The following is a 15002-nucleotide window of genomic DNA, read 5'->3' as shown; positions in this document are numbered from 1 at the left end:
GCTACTCTCACTACAGATCACAAAGTCATCTGCAACATCATTGTCCACAAAGACTCCTGCCTGACCTCATCCGTCTGGCTATCTATCAACTTTGGAAACAAGAAGGGACTGAAAGCAGATCTCTGATTTAATCCCACCTCCAAGTACTCCTTCCATCTTCAACACACTCCCTCCACTCGTTAGCACATTTCCATCTCCATCCTTAATCACCCTAATCTGCTGCATATCCTTTCCAGTCTCTTTTTCTAGCCAATTGATATAATCAACCCTTTACTCCTCCCTTACAGTCCAAACACACAACCTCACAATTTACTGTAAGACTTTTCCTTTAGTCTTGCCACTTCTCTCTTTGATGTAGACCTAGCCTCCCAGCACTCCTGTCTACTTTCTTCATCATTCTGACTATCCCACTTTTTCTTTGCTGACCTCTTTGTTTCCTGTACTTGCTCATTCCGGCATAAAGTCTCTTTGCCCTCTTTCCTCTGTCCAGTAGACATACCAAACACCTTCTTGGTACTTTCCCAGTCATCTGGTAACTCTTCCCTACCACCCAGAGTCTGTCTCAACTGCTCCCTGAACTCTGCCTAACCTTGCATGTGTTTTCTCTTGCTTCTTCTTCTTGATTTGCCAGTTCATCCTACAGACATTTGATGCTGCCTAATTATGTTCTTCCTCAGTGCCACCTTGCAGCCTCATATCTCTTTGAGATTGCACCTTCTCCATGAGATGTAGCCCACCTGTGTGCAGCTTCCTCCGATCTTATGTCACCTTGTGTTCCTTCCTCTTCTTGAAATATATGTTCTTTACAGCCATTTCCAACTTTTTTCCAAAGTCCACTAGCATCTGTCCTTCTGCATTTCTCACCTCTCTACCCACTTAACACCCTCTCATCACCTCTGTTCCCTTTGCCAGCATGTCCATTGACATTTGCTCCAGTCTCCCTCTCTCCTCCGTGGGAACACTCCCTACCACTTCATCCACTTACTCCAGAATTTCTCTTAATTTTGCCTGTCTGTTCCAGAGGCACAATTCCTTTGGGTTTCTACGCCCTCTTCCCTCCTGACACTTCTGGAAGCTGTTACCCCACTTGCATGAAGAAATCCCTTAGACACCAGACTGTTGCAGTAACTGCTACTGCAGTAGTGTTGTTCAGCTCCTTGTGTGCTGTTTTCTGACTTACCCAACTTTCTTCTGTGCAGACACTTTCAGTTCCTGGGAGATTCTGGTGAAGAACCTTCTGTGACAGAAAACGGTGGAGAGGATTTTGTGTCTGCCTCCTTCTTTGTCTTGCTCTGAAAATTCTCATCAGCAATATCAATCTGTTTTTTCTGCACCTGAAAGAAAGCTATTGAACTTTTTCTTCCATATCTTGCATTTGAGTTTGAATCTTGACAGTGATCCTGTCTGACACTCTCTTTACCTCCACAACACTATTCACTTAATCTTCCTTCAAAATTCCCACCACTCCATTTCTTTTCCTACTTATACCATGATAGTTGAATCCACTTCTGATGCTCCTCGCTTTGTTTTTCTTCCATCTGGTCTCCTGCACACAATATATCTACCTTCCTTTTCTCCATCAACAGCACTGGAGGCAGTCGTCGTTAGCCTGGGCTCCGATCAATCGAGTATGAAAATCTTATTTTTGATGATTCACCTGTTCGATTTGAGAAGTGTTTACGTCAGATGGCCTTCCTGATGCAACCTTCCCCATATGTAATCAAGGCTTGGACCTTGCACTATGATTGGTATGTTCTCTTAATGTCCCACCACAGAATTTGAATCAGGTTGAGGTCTGAACCCTGAGTGGACCATGACCCCGAGTGTCACCCTGAATTGTGTTAACGGACTTTTCCTTTAACAAGTTTCTTGGCCAGTCAGAGCAATCCAAAAGCTGTTTGGAAGAAAAACAGACCTGCAGTGCTCCTAACAGCTACAAGGACATTTATAACATATGTACATAAGTGGAAACCACTTAGTATACATATGTAATACCATTTCAGGTGCAATTACATTATTTGAACAAAACAAAATGTGATAATGAAATAGGGTACCTCCTCATCCTCAGTGTCTGCAGGAGGGAGATGAAGCTCTGGTCTTTTTGCCTCCGCACTTACGTTAACTCCATATTGATCTGGATCACCTTACGCCAACTCCTGGCCTGAAGGGTCAGAAAGTGGAAAAGTTGGCCAAACATCTATTAATGCTCTCGAGGAAATACGCAGAACAGAACCTGACTTATGGACAGAACAGATAGTTTTGAAAAAAAGCAAGGTGCAGTAATTACTCATATGTGGACCAGACTCTCGGCATATAGTACATCAAAAAAAGTAACCAGTTTACAGCACATAGAAATCACAGCTTTTACATCCAGTTTTAATTTCACTTACATAGCGAAATGCATTTAATATTGAAATTGTCATCATCCATCACACCTCAAAGTAAGCCAGTTCCATTATAAACTACTAAGCAGTTGCATGATGGCCTGACCAGAAAGCAGAAGCTGGCTTTTTCCTTTCTCTTGGAAACTGGAGCCAGCTGAAGGAAGCTGGATACCTTCAAATGGCTCGGTAGACCTTGTCACTGGTGTGCAAGATTGCAGGGAACTATGTATCACCAAAGGTAAACTATATTAATGGTCTATGAAATGAGAAAAGATGACCACATACAGTCATGTTAGAAAGAAAGTTTTCACAGGACTCAGTGGACTCCTTGTTAAGATTAACAAGGAGTTAATCTTAATCTTAATCTTACTCAGAAACAGAGGATGCTGCGTTCATGTACTTGCTTTCACCATGTCGTGCTGTCACCCTTTCTGTAACTCTCTGGCTGTTGAAAGCAATAGATTGTGGGAAGATTCATTTGCATGAAGTCCACCAAAGAGCAGTGGAAATTATGCTATTCAGAGGTCAAATGTTGACTAGGTGACAACAAAGTTTGTGTGACCGCCAAAGGAAACTGCAGTGAGTTCACCGCAAAGAGGAACAAGTGTGAAAAAAATGGCTGCAGTGAAAGTTTTCTTTTTAACACTTATGACCAATGTAAAACCAAGAATAGCACAAACCTACACCTAAGCAGTACCCATTAACAATTTTTCGATAAGTTTTCACACTGCCAACATGTCATCTGTGTCTGTAGAGCTCTATCCAGGAGAGAGGGACTGCTGCCAAGAGCACAATGAAAGGCTGCATAATTTTGTCTCCCGGGTTATAAACCACACCGCCTGGTAACTCCAAAGTTCTCTAATTTACACAGTGTGTCAGATGGCCTTTAGTCTTATTAATATCCCGGTTTTGTTCAGCTCGTGTTTGTGCAGCTTCACTGTGATCAAAGCCACACTGAAATGTTTATCCACTGCAGTTCTTTAACAGCTTCAGTGGTGTTACTAGTATTGTTTTCACCTTTCACCGTGTGTATGTGTCATCATGGCAAAAACGTAGCCATCATGGTCCCTGGTCCCCTGATACTTCTGCCTTTCCTTCCTTTTTCTCCCCTTTTCTTTGACATTTCCTCACTTATCCTCCAACAGTTGCTTTCTCTCTCTTCCCTGAGGTCTGAGTGTGTGAGCGGGTAAGTCTTACTACAGCTATGATGTCATGCAACCGGCTTCGGCTGGATCTCTGGCTAGCACACCTGCTCTCCCTCGGCTTATCAGCCAGCTGCATATTTAAGAGCCCGTTCAGTCATTCACTCAACATCAGGTTATACTGCTTCAGTAGTGCTAACACCTTCCAGCCCAGCTTAGCTTCTTTGCGTCCGGTCTCCTCTTTAATATTCTTGGTGTATCAGCCGGTCTCCAGTGGGCTCAGCTCTGAAAGAACCCCCTCTGGTGCACTCCATCCATCATCAGCAAAGTTCTCCCACTAGTTTTGTTCTTCATCTGTATGCTAAACGATTCCAGTAACTTGTCACGTAATTGCTATAGGTTACTGTCTGTTTATGGCTTTGTAAACTATCTAAACCGTCACTGTCACATTTGCAGGTGGAAAAAAAGCAATTTCACTTGCTCTGTAAGATTTTGCAAAAAAATGTATCACTGTAATGTGTTTAGTGTATTTAATTCCTCTTGAATATCAAGATGTAGTGATATTTCGTGAAATTCAGTGTGAATCGATTACATTTTTCATGTCAATTACCAAACCCAATTTTTTTTTTTATTAAGTAAGTAAGTAAGTAAGTAAAGTTTATTTATTAAGCGCTTTTCATAGACAGGTAGTCACAAAGCGCTGCACACAGAGATTAAAATAAACAGTACGATAAATAGCAAAATGCACAATATACACAATATAGAGTTTAAATGCAAATTAAAAATATGTCTCTCATAAAATTCTCCAGTAAAAATATTGTTTGGCATCCTTGTTCCTTTTTCTGAATTATTGCAAAACAACATTCATAAATGAGGATTTTGAAGAGGAACCAAGCAAATTGCTCAGGACAATGAAGTTTGAATCACAGTTCATATTTCTATTCACAGTGAAGACCATCCAGTGAGCGCCGAGGCCTCGTTAGAGCGGTAATCATTAAGGTTATTAGCAAATAAATCTCCTTGTCTTATCTTCAGTAAAAGTATTCAAATAATATTAAACATTATCCCTGCAATCTACAGTGCTGAAGCATTAAGTGTCAATGTCATTATAAGTATCACTTTCACACAATGCATATCTTATTATAGACAAAATTTTGATGCGCTGAAGGAGAAAACTTAATAAAACTTGTCTCATGATGGCCCAATATTGGATTTCATATCACTGTGACAGCAGTGATAGCAACATGAAACAGTCACGTCATCTCTCATTGTGTGGAAAGAAAAAAGATGATCTGATGATCCAGGATACCAACATTAATTCCTGAAATAGGAGAGCTGTGTAATGCAAAGACAATACCTACACACACACACACACACACACACACACAGATACACACACACACAAACATGTTACATTTAGTGAAGTTGCATGGACAGTGGACAGTGTGTGGGATGTCAGAACTGAAACCACACAGTCAACAGTTGCAGACTATAAGATTTGAACTTTGAATTTGAATTGTGTGTCTGTGTTTAGTTGAAAGTGTGTGTGTTTGTGGCCATACAAAACACTCCACTGGAAAGACATGAGAGGAACATTTCGTAACAGGAACATGACATTATTCATCTAGATAAATTATTTTGATATTGGGTGGCGCAGTGGTACCATCGCCTCACAGCCATTAATGGTCCTGGGTTTGACTCCAATGGCCAGCAGGGGCCTTTCTGTTCTCACTGTGCTTATGTGATTTCTTCCACAGTCCAAACACTGGTCAAAGGAGTGATTGAGAGCAATAGTTGTCTGTTTCTCTGTGTTAGTCCTGTAACAGACTGATGGTGTTTCTCGCCTCTCACCCCATGACAGCTGTGACCCTGAGCAATTGAAAATGGGTGGATGGATATTTTTACTTTATGTTTTTGAAAGTTGGGGCAATTGCATCCTCAAGACTCTGTTGTTCTTAGGAGAATTCAAAGAAATACCTAAAGATTTTGGAAAATGTTATAAAAATATGATGAAAAGAGAAAGGGTAGGCTTGAAATGGTCAAAAGTGACAAAATCTGAATATCAGCCAATTTCAGGCTCACTGATAAAAACAACAAAGCTTGCTTACTTTAACAACAGAAATAAAGTTGTAGGTTTTTTAACGGACAATTGAGGGGGAAGATATAATTAGTAAAGGCAAACCATTTCACAGTTTAGGAGTGATGACAGTGGTGTGAACTTGGCAGACTGGAGAGCAGTAAGTGGTCAGATGTAAGGGGTCTGGAATTAGTTTAGAGCTCAGGTTTAGAAAAAAATAATCTGGTGCCCCCTATGCAGGGCTGAAATAATTATCATTGCACCAGAAAAATGCATGTCTGGGTGTCAATGGAAAATTGTACTTAGTAGTCAGTATAAGCTTTTAATGATATAAGTTTGCATATGATAGAATACTGTATGTTGACCTTTTGATGACTTAGACTGTTGTCCACTACAAGACTGTTTTATAAATTCTTTCTCACAGCAATAATAGCTGAACAAGCAGGAAGAGGAGAGCTGGATACTTTTATCTGCGCTCTCTAACAAAAAGAAGGGCTGCGTCCTTCTGAATCTCACAACACACACACATACACCTCAACCACTCTTATCTTCACTCCCTACGCACTAACATTCCTCTGCCTATGAATAGACGTATTCACTGTTGTCACCAGTGACTATAAATGCACGAATAAAGAAGTACACTGTGTGACTCTCTTCTGAGACGTTCACCCATGTACATGTGATTGATTATATTGTCTCACTGTGTCTCTGTTTTACTTTGGCAGCCTTCTATTTGGGAGATTTCCCCCGACACTGGGATAAAGGAGACACCTCTTGGTTCTTTGGCAAACTCCTCTGTTAGGAACCTTGGTATAACCTTTGATTCTGGTTTTACTTTGGATGCACATGTCAAGTCTTTGGTTCATTCCTGTTTTCGTCATCTGAGAAATGTAAAGTAAACTCCATTTTGTCACATGAACTAGAAATTATTATTAATTTCTAGTTCATTTGAATTACTGCAATGCACTATAAACATGTCCTAGGAAAACCTCAATAGAACAGTTGCAGGTTGTTTAAAATGATGCTGCAAAATCCTCCTCGACATACACAGCTGAAAGTCATGAGCCTAAAAAATATAACAAATGTCATTAAAAGATTAAATAATGTCAGCTAAAGGAAGCATGTAGAAAGAAAGTAATAATGGACCCAAGATTGAACCTTGTGGAACCCCATAGGTTAGTTAGAAGGTCCTATCAGATAAGTAAAAAGAAGACTACTCTGTTCCAAAAAATAGTAATGTCAAAGTATCTTACTGTATATTTTACAGTTTTGTACTGTTTTTCTAGAATATCATTAAATTTACACAACTAGACTGTGACTTCGCATTTCACATGTCAATTAACATTAAATCACTGTAATGTAATAAAACATAATTTTCATGTTTATTAAATGTATCTGTCTGTACATATGCATATTTAGATTGTTAAAATACATTCACAAATGTATCATGATTTCACAAATATCTGTCCGTTATTTGAAAGATTGAACCGTTGAATTCAAATGTAATGCTATGGAAAAGTATATAACGTGATTTCTATAAGCGTGTTACATCACATAAGTATTATTATCATTGCTATTTAGGGCGATCGTGGCTCAAGAGTTGGCAGTTCGCCTTGTGATCAGAAGGTTGCCACTTCGAGCCCCGGCTCGGACACTCTCGGTCGTTGTGTCCTTGGTCAAGACACTTCACCTACTGATGATGGCCAGAGGGGCCGATGGTGCGATATGGCAGCCTCGCCTCTGTCCCAGGGCATGCAATCCATTATTATTTAAACCAAATGTTAACTGTATATTCCTGTACATTTATGTATTATGATTCATATTGCCACAGCTGCTGGAATATTACTGTTTTTTTAGGATTTGTTTTTTTTCCCTATTTATAGGTAATTTCATTGTTTAATCACATTAACATGTTCCTAATTTATTGTTTAAAATCACTTGAAAAAGGCAAGATCCCATGTAAAATTAGCGCAACAAACTGTATTGTCATTACTGGAAATAACCGTATTTTTATGAGGAAGTTATTTTCTGTTATTTTACGGTAGTATTTTGGCGCCCCAGCTGCCGGAATATTACCGTTTTTTTTAACAGTGTAGTCTAACGCAGAGACAGAAAAACTAGCCAAAACCTTATGCCTATTAAGTAAGGTTTTATGGTCAATGGTATCAAAGGCTGCACTAAGATCAAGTAAAATAATTACAGAACAATCTCCTGCATGAGAAGCCATTAAACAATCATTATAGACCTTCAAGAGAGAGATCTCAGTGGAGCGCTGCTTTTGAAAGTCAGACTGAAAAGGGTCAAAAATCTGTCATTTGCATAATACAGATCTGAAGTGATTTTCTACCATTTTTTCTAATAATTTGATCAAGATTAGTTTTCTTTAGTGGGGGAGTTACCTCAGCATGTTTAAAGTAGGATGGAAAACAACATTGTCTCATTGAGATGTTAATGATAGACAGCAATAAAGGACCAATGCTGACGAAACTCCCAGATAGGACAGAAGGAGGTAATTTGTCTAAGGAGCACTTAAATATTATTGAAATTAAGTCATCAAGTGAAATTGGTGAAGAAGAAATAAATGACTCAGTGCACTGAGGACCATCTTCATAAGGTGAGCGACTTGAGGAGATTTTCAATCTCAGGTTCATCACCTTATTTACACAGTGATTGAGAAATGTGTCGCAGTAGTCATCAGAAAGTAGCACAGCATGCTGATGTTGAAGAGAAACTGTGGTTTATATTATCAAATAATACCCTGGGATTATTCTTATGACTGTTCATAAGATTATAGAAATATAAGGATCTAGCCTTTTTGACTGCCTCATTATAAGAGCGAAGGAGCTCTGTGAAGAATTCACAATGGACAACAAAACCAGTGGACTTCCAAAGTCGCTCTACTTTTTGACAGGAACTTCAAAGGCCACGAGGCTGATTATGTAACCAGGGTATGAGACTTATATGAGACGTGTTAGCAACTGAGCAAGCATTAGTTAGCATAATTTTAATAAAAACACCCACGTGTAGAGTCCAGACTGTATAGTAAGCTGCGTTCCTGCTGGGATGAGCTGTAGCTTTCCTCGCTGTCAGATGACAGCCTGGGTGGTAAACATAAGAGGGGATGAAGATTGCACCGTGTTTTGCAGATAGCTGTAGACACTCACTGTTATACCTCTCTGCTGACTTCCTCTGTCCATAATTTTAACCAGAATTTTCAAATTTGAATTTATCACTCCATCAGACCTGTTGCCACTGATTTTTAGTCCAGTTCTTGTGTAATTTGGTATACTTCAGCCTTTTCTCTCTGTTTCCCTTACTTAAGAATGGTTTCCTGATTCACAGCTACCTTTCCACTGAGACCATTTCTGATTAGGCTTCAGTGAATACTAGATTGATAAACTGAAGGGCCTGTGGCACCTGTGTCCTGTGTCAGGGTTTGATGTAATGCTTACTATTTCTTAAGGACATGACTTCCAAAGAGTGTACATAGTTTTGATAGTTTTTAGGCCTGCCACATCTTCTTTCGTCTTTGAGTTTCCAGAAGGAATGATCAATATGAATGCAGAAGAGGGTTCTAAAAGAATTAAGGTCGTCTAGCTTCCTGAGTTTGAGCACTGACACCGTCATCTCAGCCTAGATTCGCTGTAGCCTCCATTACTTTATTTTTATATCATTTAAATGACATTCCAAGCCACTGAAACATCATAAAAGAAATCAGTCTCATGAGCTAAGAGATTCATGGCTTCCATGACTTCAACCTGAATGCCTTCAGCTTAATTTCATTTGTAGACAGAGTTGTATTGATCTTCTATGAAAACAAATAAGTGTATTTCCCAAAATGTACATAACACAGCACAATAATTCCAGTTTCCATTAAGCGGATAAGAGAGTAAACACTAAGGAAGTATCTGAATTACTAATTATAAAAACAGATGGATGGATGTATGAAGGACAGTTATTGAATCAGGAAGTGCAGAGGATTAGTAAGGAGAAGGTGAGGGCAACTAAGAAGAGGATGAAGAGTAGAAAAGCAGTTAGTCCTGATGACATACCTGTGGAAGTACAAAAATGTTTAGGAGATAAGGCAGTGGACGATTGTTTATATTGTTTAACACAATTATGGAGAGTGAGAGGATACCTGAGGAATGGAGAAGAAGTGCACTGATACAGATTTTCAAGGACAGGGTTGATGTTGCCGCCTGTAGTAACTACAGAGCTGATGAGCCATACCAGGAAGATATGAGAAAGAGTTGTTGAAGCTGTGTTAAGGAGAGAGGTGATGATCAGTGAGCAGTAATATGGCTTCCATGCTGAGAAAGAGCACTACAGATGTGGTGTTTGCTTTGAGAGTGTTGATGGAGAAGCTTAGAGAAGATCAGAAGCCGCTTCACTGTGTCTTTGTGGATCTAGAGAAAGTGATAAGGTGTCAAGAAAAGAACCATGGCACTGCAGGAGGAAGTCAGCTGTCACAGAGAAGTATGTAAAGGTGGTCCAGAACATGTATGAGGATAGTGAGATGGTAGTGAGGTGCGTGGTTGGAGTGACAGATGGGTTCAAGGTGGGGATGGGATTACATATTGGGTCAGCTTTGAGCCCCCTTTTTGCTTGGACAGCCTGACAGATGAGATCAGGCAGGGGTCTCCATGGATGTTTGCAGATGGCATTGTGATCTGTAGTGAGAGTAGGGAGCAGTTGGGAAAGGTGGAGGTACGCTCCGGAGAGAGGATAAATAAAATTCAATCGAAGCTAGACAGAATACATATATGTCAGTGAGTGGGAGACAGGTGTAAATGTGAAACTGCAAGAAGTAGATGGAGAGAAGGTAAATGAGTTTAAATACCTGGAGTCAACCATCTAGCAGGTGGAGACAAGTGTCAGGGGTGATTTATAGCAGAAGGATAGCAGCAAGGGTGAAAGGGAAGGTTCACAAGATGGTAGTGAGACCTGCTGTGATGTATGATTTGGAAACTGAGGCACTAAAAAAGACACAGGAGGCTGAGCTGGAGGTGACAGAAAAGGTCTGTGTGCAGAAGAAAGATAGTGGATGTTGTATATAGACAGGTAGGAAAAAAGAGGAAGACCTCGGAGGAGATTCATGGGTGCAGAGATGGAGGACCTGCAGAGGGTTGATGTGGCAGAGGAAGATGGTAGGGATTGGGTCATAGAGCAGATGATCCGCTGTAGCCACCCCTAAAAGGAGGAGCTTCAGAGTCAGAGTCAAAAGAGTAATGAGAAGAAAAAGAAGACTTGTGCCAGTGAGACTAGCTGGGGATACTTTAGACAGATTTGAATCACACATATTAGTCTAATCAACAACTGAAGAAATATACTGAGATGTCACCCGTCACACTCACGCACACACACAAAGACCAAGAGAGAGTTAACAAACTAACACTGATAAAACAACAAATTGTGTGCTAAATTAATTGATCCATTAAAAGTAACATGTCTGTTATTTATTTTTTCATTGTTAGATTTGTTCTAGAAACTCTTAAAATTAGATGTACCTCTCCGGCATAACTGGCACATCAGTTGTACATTCTCTATTCAACTTCTCCCTTTATTCAGTAGTGTGCAGTTACACAAGCCAAATTGCCGCAGGTGTACAAGATGCTTGAGTTATTGCTAATAGACATAACGCCCTGGGAACTGGGTACATCCAGCACGGTGATTGGTTTAAGCTACTTTAAGTGTTTCTTCAAAATAAGCATGTGTGTACTGCCAAAGCTGCATCAGAGACCATCTGTGTCGAGGTAGACCTGCAGTCTTGTGCTGTAGATGTATTCTGGATTACTGGATGTGCAATGCAGGCTTGGGTTTGTGTCAGATGTCTACTGGTATTAATAATGTTTCAAGGATCATGTCTTTAAGATTAGATCACCAAAAACAGATGCAATGAGGGGAAGTAATTTTGAGGCTTGCAGGTGTGCAGCAAAACAAATGAAATGGGAACATTTAAGTCATGTAATTCATATTACAAGAAACAGTTTTCAATCCAAGGTAACTAAAAAAAAGTTTTATAGCAGCTGCATTGAACCTTGGAGTGCAGATACCAGTAATTAAAATTCTGCAGTATGTGATGGTAGTGCTTTTTCTCAACAGTTTGAGAACCAACTTTGGTGAAAATCAACTGGAAGAACAGCTGATCACTCACACCCACCACCTTCGAAGACTAGTGTAACTATTTAGATGAACCCATATAATATCCATTTTCTAGTGATAAATTTCTGAATAAATGCCTTCAAATTTATTTTATGAGCATCACATTAAATTTTATTTTTAATGATTCCACTGGGAGACAACATGGGCTACTTCTTTCAGGGTCTTTTGACCCTTGTAGGGTCCAAAGGCAAACTTGTCCAGTGTGAGGGGCCAGACAAAGAATGAGTTACAAAAGACCAGGCCTTAGCTCATGGGGCCTGGTCGTGATCAGCCTGAAGAGGCAACATGGGCCTCTTGTGGGTTCAACACCTGCAGGAGACGCCGTATGGGTCTGGTGCAATGTTTGTCAGGCAGGTGTCAAGGAGCTCATGGAATAAGGAACACCACTTCTATGGTGGGGAAGGAGCCTGAGTTATTGCGTGAGGTTGACAGACACGAGCCAGATATCTTGAGGTTAATTTCAATACATGGCTTGAGTTCTGGAACCAGCCTCCTGGAGAGGGACTGGACTCTGATCCAATCTGGAGATGCCCGAGGGAGGGAGGGAGGGAGGGAGGGAGGGAGGATGGATGGATGGATGGTGGATGGATGGATGGATGGATGGATGGATGGATGGATGGGGATGGATGGATGGATGGATGGATGGATGGATGGATGGATGGATGGATGGATGGATGGATGGATGGATGGATGGATGGATGGATGGATGGATGGATGGATGGATGGATGGATGGATGGATGGATGGATGGATGGATGGATGGATGGATGGATGGATGGATGGATGGATGGATGGATGGATGGATGGATGGATGGATGGATGGATGGATGGATGGATGGATGGATGGATGGATGGATGGATGGATGGATGGATGGATGGGATGGATGGATGGATGGATGGATGGATGGATGGATGGATGGATGGATGGATGGATGATGGATGGATGGATGGATGGATGGATGGATGGATGGATGGATGGATGGATGGATGGATGGATGGATGGATGGATGGATGGATGGATGGATGGATGGATGGATGGATGGATGGATGGATGGTGGATGGATGGATGGATGGATGGATGGATGGATGGATGATGGATGGATGGATGGATGGATGGATGATGGATGGATGGATGGATGGATGGATGGATGGATGGATGGATGGATGGATGGATGGATGATGGATGGATGGTGATGGATGGATGGATGGATGGGATGGATGGATGGATGGATGGATGGATGGATGGATGGATGGATGGATGGATGGATGGATGGATGGATGGATGGTGGATGGATGGATGGATGGATGGATGGATGGATGGATGGATGGGGATGGATGGATGGATGGATTGGATGGATGGATGGATGGATGGATGGATGGATGGATGGATGGATGGATGGATGGATGGATGGATGGATGGATGGGGATGGATGGATGGATGGATGGATGGATGGATGGATGGATGGATGGATGGATGGGGATGGATGGATGGATGGATGGATGGATGGATGGATGGATGGATGGATGGATGGATGGATGGATGGATGGATGGATGGATGGATGGATGGGATGGATGGATGGATGGATGGATGGATGGATGGATGGATGGATGGATGGATGGATGGATGGATGGTGGATGGATGGATGGATGGATGGATGGATGGATGGATGGATGGATGGATGGATGGGATGGATGGATGGATGGATGGATGGATGGATGGATGGATGGATGGATGGATGGATGGATGGATGGATGGATGGATGGATGGATGGATGGATGGATGGATGGATGAGCACAGTCAATTTTGATCATTTTCAGCAGACTGACATTTTATTTTTCATCCCAAATATAACTTGCTTTTAATATCACCATAGAAAATCATGTAAATTCAATCTGACTTGATTCAGGCCACCTAAACATCTTTGCTCCTGCAATGAAAATATTTAGCAGAACAGTTTAGCGTTATTGTTGCAGTTATGGCCACATCATGGAATCTTCCCAACAGCAAAGAGTGAACATGAACTTTCAAAGGCAATTAACAGCTGTTTAATCCATCTGTTAAAACAAGTGAGTCAAGTGAGTAACCACAGAGAGGCAAAGATGTGGTGCCAGAGGCGAACTAATTAATTGATAGAAATGACTAGCTTATTTGTCATCACCGCCATGCAGTGTCACGATCTCCACCCCAAAAGCTGCCAAAGGGCCATTTGACTCCACTAATTAGAATACGTTAACTGTGAAAACCACACAAACCATAGAGGGTGAAAGCAGAGACAACAGCTTGGTACTGTTTTCCCCACATTGCTTTCAGACGTCTCACAATTGTTCACCATTTAGTTTTCTGCCTCTCTCATAGAAAAAACACCTGCAAACTTGTTGGTCTCATTAACCCTGACAGACTGTCAGATCTCCGCCAGCACCTGTGGCACTTCACTGACTGCTGAACATGTGATGTCACCACCATCAGTCTCAAATGTACAGACAAGTGAGTTGTTTCTGCATAAAATTATGCTTGGCATGAACAGTGGAAAAATATATGGGTCTGCCTTTTTAGTATGGAGATTAACATTTTTTTTTTTTTTCAACCTTCTGTAAACTCAGGGCCCCACAAATTTTTGTTCAGCTCAATAAACCTAAATTGCCAGATTTAATGAAAAGCCATTATCCCCTATGTGTTATGTTTCCATGGTGATGGTTAGCTCAGAGCAGTTTTTAAACACACACCCGAGCACTTTATCAAATAAGTGATCAATATATTTTTTAAAAACTGTTTTAAAACATCAATTTTTGCTACAATGCATGTTTTTTTGTTGTTGTTTTTTTTCAAACAGGTTTGAAGATGGAGCCATGGAGATTATTTCTTTAACCTAATTAAGTCTGAGAGATCTCTTTCTCGCTCCCTCCTGACTGACCGTATCTCTGTTTGAACATTTAAAGTCACCGCACACACAGCGAAGTCTGCAGGCGAAAGTCTGATGACCCTATCAGTCTGCACAGAGACAGCATTCAGTAGTGTGACGGATCCATGGACCTGCCATTAAACTGTATAAATTGAAATTTTAAAAAAAAGAAAGAGGAAAGCTACTAATTCGATTGGCAGCCACTACACTGAGCTGTGCACACGGGCAACCCCAAACAGCAGAGACTGGAACTGTTGAATAAATATCTGTACATCTTCACACTGGTCAGCTAAAAGGCTCACTTATGGCTGGATCTAAAAGAGGAAGCAGAGCTCTG

Source organism: Oreochromis niloticus, linkage group LG18 (genome assembly GCF_001858045.2).
Source record: "Oreochromis niloticus isolate F11D_XX linkage group LG18, O_niloticus_UMD_NMBU, whole genome shotgun sequence".
Taxonomy (NCBI): Eukaryota; Metazoa; Chordata; class Actinopteri; order Cichliformes; family Cichlidae; genus Oreochromis; species Oreochromis niloticus.
Note: the sequence above shows the minus strand (reverse complement) of the source record.